This window comes from Centruroides sculpturatus, unplaced genomic scaffold, assembly GCF_000671375.1.
Source record: "Centruroides sculpturatus isolate CEXI.00-Female unplaced genomic scaffold, Cexi_2.0 scaffold140, whole genome shotgun sequence".
NCBI classification, from domain to species: Eukaryota; Metazoa; Arthropoda; class Arachnida; order Scorpiones; family Buthidae; genus Centruroides; species Centruroides sculpturatus.
Window position 1 is genome coordinate 252,201 of NW_019384503.1, and position 9,985 is coordinate 262,185.

General features: G+C 28.3%; 1 protein-coding gene and 1 pseudogene across 1 annotated transcript in view; both read left to right on the plus strand.

Moving 5' to 3' along the window:
- LOC111622131 overlaps positions 1-1,562 on the plus strand; it is an 89,613-nt pseudogene extending 88,051 nt beyond the window's left edge.
- LOC111622133 (CCR4-NOT transcription complex subunit 6-like-B) overlaps positions 1-9,985 on the plus strand; it is an 88,239-nt gene that overhangs the window by 46,936 nt on the left and 31,318 nt on the right. The window lies entirely within an intron of this gene.

Consider the following 9,985-nt stretch of genomic DNA (forward strand, 5'->3'; position numbering starts at 1 on the left):
CAGGAACAAATTGTAATCTCAGTCCGGCACTCTGGAAAATGAATCATTTAACTTCTCTGTACCTGAATGATAACAATTTGTCCCACATCCCTCCAGAGATTGCTAGACTTAGTTGCCTCACTCATCTAGATGTATCATCTAATAAATTAAGACATTTACCACCTGAACTTGGTGATATTGTTTCATTGAGTGAATTGTTGCTCAATAACAACTTTCTTCGAAGCCTCCCATTTGAACTTGGAAGATTATTTCAACTAAGCAATCTTGGTTTAAAAGGCAATCCACTCTCTCCTGAACTTTTTGTCATTTATAGTGAATCAAATGGGACTCAAAAGTTGCTATCATTTCTTCTAGATAATCTTTCAGTTACATCTTCAGAACCACCTGAAAGACCATGGGTAACAATTAATCCTCCAACAAGAACACGGCCAGCGTGTGTTTTTACTGTGATGTGTTATAATGTCTTGTGTGATAAATATGCCACAAGACAAATGTATGGCTATTGTCCAAGTTGGGCTCTGTCTTGGGAATACAGAAGGAAAGGAATTATGAATAAATTCGGCATTACTCTGCAGATATAATATCACTTCAAGAGATAGAAACAGAACAGTTTTACAACTTCTTCTTACCTGAATTAAGACGAGAAGGGTTTAGTGGAATATTTTCTCCAAAATCCAGAGCCAAGACAATGTCAGAAGGAGAAAGGAAACATGTAGATGGATGTGCAATCTTTTATCGTGCTAGCAAGTTTACATTAATAAAAGAATATCTAGTTGAATTCAATCAACTTGCAATGGCAAATGCAGAAGGTTCTGATGATATGCTAAACAGAGTTATGACTAAAGATAACATTGGATTAGCTGCATTATTTCAAATTAAAGAAGGGGCATATTCAAATGGTAAGTTTAAATTTAAATCTTTCATAATTTTATGTGTGTTTTCATTTAGTGTGGTAATATTTCTCACTCTCTTTCAAATTAAGGCAAGAACCCTGCATAAATCTTATGGGAAATAGGTTGCAGTGAATTTGGCTGAATCTTTGATATTTTATAGTTTAGTGGTCGTGATCAGAAGTTCACTAAAGGCACAAGTCAAAATACAGACAATTTTTGAGTTATCAAGAGTTCAATATGCAAAAACAGTGTAATTTTCACAAATGTTGTGAACCATAAATCTTTTTTGTTTTAAAATATAAAACGTGTTTTTAAATGTTGTTGATGTTTGGAACATTATCTAGATTTCCTTGTGGGTAAATCATTACGCAATATATACAAGATTGATTCTCATGCCATTTGGGTTCATAACACACTACGTGGCACATAGGTGTTCTTCTCTCAAGAGACTCATTCCTCTGAGATCTGATAGATTGAAAAGGAACTCTTGTTAGGACATATCAATTTATATTTTGAAACAGAAAACATTTAAGGTCTCACAATATGTGTGTGTGAATTATACTGTTTTTGCATTGTGGCCTCTCAATAATTGAAAAATTGTCCATTCTCTTATTGTGTGTCTGGAGACTTGATCAGGACTACAAGAACTACAAAACAATAAAAATTCAGCCAAATCCCCATTTCTCATAAGGTTTGTGTTAGGACTAGGGTTTCTCATTTCCCAGGAAATTTGCCTCCAGCAGGATTACAGGAAAAATAATTTTTTTTTTCCTGGGATTCCAGGAAATTCTGGGATGAGATAGTAAATTAGAATTTCATGAGATAGTAAATTAGAATTTCATATGAATAAAAAATATCATACAGGAATATCATAAATTTGAATAATTTAATTTTCTAATAAGTAACTAAAAGTGTAGGGCTAATCTCACCCATGCCAACACATTATGCTCAATTAATTTATGTTCTCCTACATTATAAGATGAAAGTAAAATAAAGCATTTCATTGGGAGTTTTAATGAACATAATAATGATTATGAAAAAATACTGTTTTTATTTCTAAAGATGAAATAAAAATATATTTATTCCATAAATTTAATGAGAAAAAAGACAATTATTTTGAATTGAACAAAAAATACAACTTCTCCAAAAAAAATTATTTTCAGTTGAACATAAAAAATACTCAAAAAATTTATGAAAACAAAAATCTCTCTAAAAAAAAAACTTGTAAAAACTTATAAATTTTCATAATAAGACTTCAAAAAACAAAAATGGTTGATATTTTGATCACTTAATCTAGTTCTCAATTTGGTCACAAAAAGACCTGCAGCTGAAAATGCCAATGATTTGATTTTATAAATTATATTAAAATTGTTGTAAAATACGAGTAATTGACTAATAGAGAAATTTCAAATAATCACATTTACAGTTACAAACGATAGGATATAAATGGGAATGTAAGCTTTAACAAATTCCTTAACTTATAAATGCAAATTCGAAACTAAAGTGCAATGAGTGATATTTACTTTCAGCGAGTGCTCTGCTGTTCAATGATGTGCAAACACAGTACATAGATATTACATGAACTAACAAATAGACTTGTAAAACATAGGTACAGTAATAATATGCAGCATAAAACCTCAAAATTTCTCTCTTAGGTGAGTCTTCAAGATGCAACTTTTCGTATAATAAATGATAGAAAGAAAACATGACATGATAAACTATTATTGAAATGTGAGATTTCCCAGAAAAATAAAATTTCCCACGATTTTTCTCGTAGGGAATAAACAGCGGGAATCCTGGGAAAGAAACCCTAGTTAGGACCTTTCTAAATTCAGAGATTTTGAATAATAATAATCTTCTGTGTCTGTCTCATAGATAATGAGATAGACACAGAGGAAGACTATTATTATTTTGTCATTATTACATGCTTGCTTTTGACATTACATAAATGATTTACATCATTCAAATCTTTTTATATAAGATAAACTTCTCTAAATATACTTTTGTTTGCTTTTGATGTTGTTTTGTCTGGCATGCTAGTCTTCCCTTATTTATATGCAGCATGCCTGTCATTCTGTGAAAATATAGTAATTATAACTAAATTAATTTTTAGACTACTCTGGAAGAAGAGCTCAGCCAGGAGCAAGATTTGAATTTGCAACTCCTGCTTACCATGCAGACATATTGCCAGTTGTGCTACCTGGACCTCCATCCACTCTTTTCTTCCAGACTGATTAATTAATAAACTAATATAAATATAACCATATCAGTCACTTACAGTGTCAGCTGAGATGACTTAGCACCCATGGTCTTCCATAAGGCCATTGACATTAAGCATGGTAAACAAGAGTTGCAGTTTCAAGTGCTGCTCCCAGCTGATCTGTTTTCCAGTATATTTTAAACTTTATTTATTATCAAATTTAACAAGAGATGACAGCCTAACTGCTTACTTTTTGCCAAATTACTTAGTAATTATTTTTAGCCTTAATATTCCTGTAAAGAAATCTAGCTGATTAACTATATCAAATACCTGAATTTTTGCAGAGCATAAATTATTTTATTACTCAAACATTTTCAACCTATTTGTTATAAGCCATCTTCAGGATTATCGTTCCAAAATGGAATGCTACGTTTTTCGAATACATTTCATTTTTAAATTTAAAATTTACGTTTTATATTTCAACCAACATTCAAGATTGTTTTACGGAGATTAGTAGAATTAAAGAAATTGCAACAAATTTAGGCTACAAAACTGCCACAATTGAAGGCCTAGTCAAGAGTTACAGACAGCATAAAGGCAAAAAAGATACTAAGGTGGATGCAATTAACAAATTCACATTACAATAAGCATGTAGGAAGAGTGATGAATGAATTGAGTACTTACAAAAATGCAACAATGATATATAAAAGAGCACCCAACATCTATAGCTTACTAAATGATAAAGACGGAGTAAAAATGCAAGAGAAAGCTGGAGTTTATAAAATACTGTTTGAAAATCGAGTTAGGAGTAGCAAAGGATTATGTGGGTATAACCAGAAGAGACTTAGCAATACATCTACAAGAACACAAGTACAATGTAAATAAAGGGCACAACAACATCATTTGACAATCATGGCGCAGACGGAAGGAGCTAATGTAAAATGGGATGAGGCAAAAATCATTAAAATGGTCCAATCTCCAACTATTGCATTAGAAATGGAGAAAATGGAAATATATAAAAGGAAAATGAAAGACAATTGTCTAAATGCCACGGATGCTAATGCACTTTCAACAGCATGGAAGTACATGAAACATGGAGATTAAAAACCCTTAAAAACTTGTAGTAGTTATACGTAGCCTTATTTACTGTGTTTATTTAGTAATGCTATTTTGTTTTATTGTTATTTATNAGAAAAATGTCAAGATGGGATAAATTAATATATTTTTTCGTACATAATCGGTTATCTGAAACATCGATCTTCCAAACAACCCTAGTTCCCAATTGATTCAGATAATCGACACTCTACTGTATTTGATTTGTATGATATCAGTGTTTTGTACATAAGCATTAGCCAGTGCTAGGAGAATAAAATTCAAAATATTATGTTAATTTAAAATTATGAATAGAAAGATCTCATCTTTAAAATCCTTTTGATTTTTATGAGATGCAATTATCCTTGAAATGGGTCATTTATATTGACAGATTAAAACAGATAATCTTTTTTATTTGCTATGATATTTGCATAAGTTATTTATAAATCCTTTGTTTATAAAATAATAACCAATATTCAAATCTTTATAAAAAGTTAGTTTTCATTATGATTTATTTGCATTTTAATTTAAAGCTAATTGCAATTTAAAATGTTAAACGGGTTTTAAAATTTTTTCCAATTATTTTATATAAATTAGTTAAAAAGTCAAACAAACAAGAAAAAAATGAACTTTCTTTCCTAACATTTTTACTCTTAATTAACTTTTTCAGATTATGATAAAAATTATTGTTATCAAATTCTTCAATATTTTTTCTACAAAATCAAAAGTAATAATTTTAATTCAATAAATAGTGAGAAATAAAAGTTTGAATCTCTTCTATACTCAAATTTAAATTTTCTGCATACCTACTATCTTTAATGTTATCTTGTGAAATTATTTTAGTGCAACCTATAAATATTTTTTGTATTTGCTCTGATCTAGGCTAGAAGTTATTGTTGTGATATAAATAACTTCTTATCAAGTACAAGAAATGAGTTTAGACTATATTTTTGTATAAATACTGAACCACAAACGTGAAATAAGTCTTATGAATTTTATTTAGGGCTGAAAAAATTGCTGTAAAATAGAACTAGATTCCAAAATAAAATGGATATTATACAGAAAACACAATATGGTAAAAACTGATTAGTTGCTATAAATAAAAACAAATTATGTTTTTTGTTATAAGTGAAATAAAAAATATTTACAAAACACAACTAAAAATTTTTTTTAAATTAAGCCAAATATATCTGTTCTAACTTTGAATTTTCTTGTGAATAATAAAATTGATCTATATAAAACTTCTAACACAAAAAAGTCAAAACAAAATGGCTTATTAATGAAAGATAATTACTTTCAAATGAAATAGTTGACATCAATATTCAAATTTTTTTACAATTTATTAAACAGTAAATCAGGTAAGTGCCATTTATTATAATAATCACAGATAGTAGTATAAGTCCAACATGCTGTGGAGTATATTTTATTTTTATTTATAAACTTAGGTATGAAACATTTTTTTGAAGGTATATTTTAGTGATGCAACGAATAGTATATTTGGCCTTAGGTCGAATATACTATTGAATACTGAATATTTGGCCAGGAGTGTGGCTGAATAGCCAAATATTCAGGCAAACTATTTGGCTTGATTAATGCATGTATGAAAATTGGCACGCAAACTGCATTATGGCAAGGATCACGCACCCTGCTCTCTATTGGCCTGCTGTCACTATGCTTGCCAACCGCGTGAATTCTTGACAGTTGTAGCAGACAGACATGAGCGTCATGGCAGTATGTGATAAGTGATGATATCAAATGGGGATAACAATGAAATGACCTACATGTGTAAATAACGGAAAAAAACCGGAGAAGGACCGCAAAGTGAAAATGTGAAAATAAATATTAAATTGAGTTGATAACATAATCGAACAAGTTGGCAGCTTATTGGCGCGAAATTCGCAGCCGTCAATGCCAAATAATTGTTCTCATAGATTTCAGAAAGCTAAATGCTTGTAATCAAAGTCACTTAGCATGAATGGGCAAAAGCCTGGGGCCGTTCAGGTTACCAATCTGTCTGGAACTTCAGTTATGATAAATAATTTTCTACAATGAAACAAAAAAGTTCATTTAATTTTCAAGTTTATAATAAGGGATGATTTCATAAAAATGCTTTACAGATCATTAATTATTATTATTTTCACAATTTATGACCTAAGTTTTGATCTAATGTACCCACGCAGTAAAAATTTTCATACAAATTTTTTACCTTTTTCACCCCTTTATGGTTGAATTTCGTAAAATCTTTTCTTAGCACACCTAAACTTTACAAAAGGAACACACCCTCAAATTCTAGAACCAGTAGTTTTGGCTCTGCGTTAATTATCCTATCAGGACTTGTTCTTTTATACACAAGTATATAGATGACTAAACTACATAATAAGTAGGTAGTTTTCATATGATTTGTTACCTTTTTTTTTATCTCCTAAAAAATTAACTTAGTGCAATTTTTTGCTTATTTATGTAAAAGATCAAAGGGAAGGTAATATAACTTTCTCAAACTTGAAATGTATGTTCAGCATTAATAAAAGTTACCAAAATGATTAATTTACTGTTTTTTTGTTATTTCTTACTTTTTTATTTTTATTTTTTTTCTTTTAGATATTCAGCTGAATAGTAACCAAATATTCGTTGCATCATTAGTATATTTAAGAGATATTTAAGTAGGAGAAATGTGATTGGTTATTATTTGATATAAATTAAATTTTCAAATAAAATTGGTTTTATTAAGTTGCAATAATGAAGATGTATGGTTTAGTGCATATACTATATACATATACATATACAAGAATAGAAATTATACTGCTTTTTCTCATTTATATGTCTTTGGATGCTTGTATTACTTGTATTCTATGATAAAATATCATAATAAAAATTGTTAACATGAATTGTCTTGTTAAAAAATTGTATTATTAAATAAGTAAAAATGAAATATACTCCATACTGATAGTCATTTGAATATTTTCAGAATTGGTTGAATATATTTAACATATATTGAATGTTTTCAGTTCATTATCATCAGAATTATTACATTCTGATTAACTTTATTTAAAAAGTGTATAGAAAAAATATTCTTATTGTGATCATAAACTCAGTTTCTATTATTTCTTATTACTTGACAGATCATTACTCACATTATTCTTCATTACCGATTATTTGATTGTTTCAATAATATTTGAAAACAGATCTTTAGATTATTACAAACAAATTGTTTGTCAATTGCTTGAAATTTTTATTACTCAGAAATTCAGATTTGATTCATAATAAATAAATAAAACTTAAAGAAGCAGAATCATAAACTTCTGAATCTGTCAAGCCTTCATTTTGAAACTTAGTTTAATTAATTAATTAAATAGCACAGTAATTTCATCAACAGTAATTTAAGTTTTTTTTTTTTTTATTATTATTAATCAGTTGTTTAAAATAGTACATTAATTAATATGAAATATAAATTTCAAGCATTTAGTTAAATTTAGTTTGAGTTAAGAAATAGTATTTCAGTAAAAACCAAATTTTTAAAAAATGTGTAGAATTAAGATTTTTAAAAATTATTATTTAAATTTGAAATATTTATATTGTTCTCATTTGCAAATTGACCTGCTTTTAATTATTTTATAATTAGTTCAGTCACTTTCAGTAATAAAGAAGTTAGATATTATTGTACTTAGATTGTGATATATTTACTAAAATTTTTTTTTGTAACCTATATAAATATTTAATTAATAAAAATTAGTTTTATATGTTACTGAATCAATTTTTTAAAATATTTTGTTGTTTTTTTCATTTATAATTCTGAAGTATGAAATTTTGATAGATAAAACTTATGTTGATTTAAATAATTATATATGTGAGAGGTTAAAATAGCATATTTTATATAACTATTATAACATAATAATACACTATTGGCCATTAAAATTGCTACACCAGGAAGGAATGCAAAAAACAGAATGATATTTATTACACACACACATTATAGTGGGAAGAACAAATAATTAAATTTTCAGGAAATTTGGAGGTATAGATCATGAAAAATTAATACCCAGAGTAGTCATCTTTGGCAGCAATAACAACACTTATCTGCTTGGACATGAAATTATTAAAATAAAATTCTTCCTCATTCACCTTATTCTCCATACTTTTTGCCAACAGACTATCACTAAGTCTTCAAGGAAGAGGATACAATTTAATGACTTCTTGGCTTCTCATTCTCATGATTTCTATCAAATTGCATTAATGCATTTCTATTGCAGGGGGAAGAGAGTATTAATGTTGGTGGTGACAATTTTGGTTGAATGTGTAAGTTTTAAATTAAATTACTAAACATTCAACGTCAGAAGTAAAAATTGGTCATTTCATTTATTTAAATCTAATATTAGCCAGCCCATGGCTAACATCTTTACAAGGAAAAGTTAGTCTTTTTATAGATGGTTTTGGATGATATTTTTTATGCTTAATAAGTGTTGTTGTTTTCCTTTCAAATTGCTCAAGAAGTGTGCATGTCCAGTATATAACTCCAAAAGAATAAGCGAATACAGGTACAACATATTAATTGCTTTAATAGTATGATATTATTATTTGAAAATGTGGTTATATTTTTATGTTTTAAAATATATTTCAATGTTGACACCTTTTATTTTATAATAAACTAGCTTACCCATTGCGCATTGCTGCGATCTCAGGAGAAAGGAAATTCAAGCAAACTCGTTATGATAAAATTCAATTTACATTTTATCATTTTTATTGAAACTTATTATTATTATTATTCATTTTCATTGGGAAAACATTTCAAAGTGTCATTTCAATTCTATTTATTTATTGGAGTGTTTGTGGATACACAATATTTTTTCTTTTTCCATCTGGTGCGTACACGAATAAATCAGAAGGTGACTAAACTAATGGCTAATTTTTAAATGTTTTGACTACTATTAACATATAAATTTTGAGTGTATAATGCATTTACTTAAACTAAAAATTTAAATTATTTGATACTAAATGTACTGACTTCTATATGAAAATCTTAACACATCAATTGAAAAATATTGGCTCTCTGAATAATTTTAATATTAAATCTTTTAATTATTGATTATATTACGTGTAATAATAAATTTGAGTATTTTGAGATTAATATTTGATATTTTAATTTATAGGAGGTAGAAACAGAACAGTTTTACAACTTCTTCTTACCTGAATTAAGACGAGAAGGGTTTAGTGGAATATTTTCTCCAAAATCCAGAGCCAAGACAATGTCGGAAGGAGAAAGGAAACATGTAGATGGATGTGCAATTTTTTATCGTGCTAGCAAGTAAATATTTTATTATTATTGGTCTCAGAAATTTAATATACAGTGGTACCTCAGGATACGAACGCCCCAGCATATGAAATTTTCAGGATATGACATGAAATTTGAACATACCTTTGCTCCATGATACGAACAAAAACTCACCATATGACGTTACATTAGTTAACAGTGCAATTTTTTATTCACTTCTGTTCATCGGTCTCAGTCTGCGTGTTTGCTTCGTCATGGAAGGATCTTGCTCGATAAAGGAAATCTTGAGGTATTATCAGAAAGTGACTGATTTTATTGAAAAGAAACATCCCAAAAAGGTTCACACTGGCTGTATTGCTGCTCAGAGTAATGACATTTGCCTAAGTCATTTTAGAAACATTTTAAAAAGTAGGCAAAGCCAAATCTCTTTGGATAGATATTTTACCAAGCGACCTCTATCCAATGAAAGTGCTGGTGGAAGTGAAAGAAAGAAAGCAAAAGGCAGTGAATAAAAAATTAAAAAATATATATAAA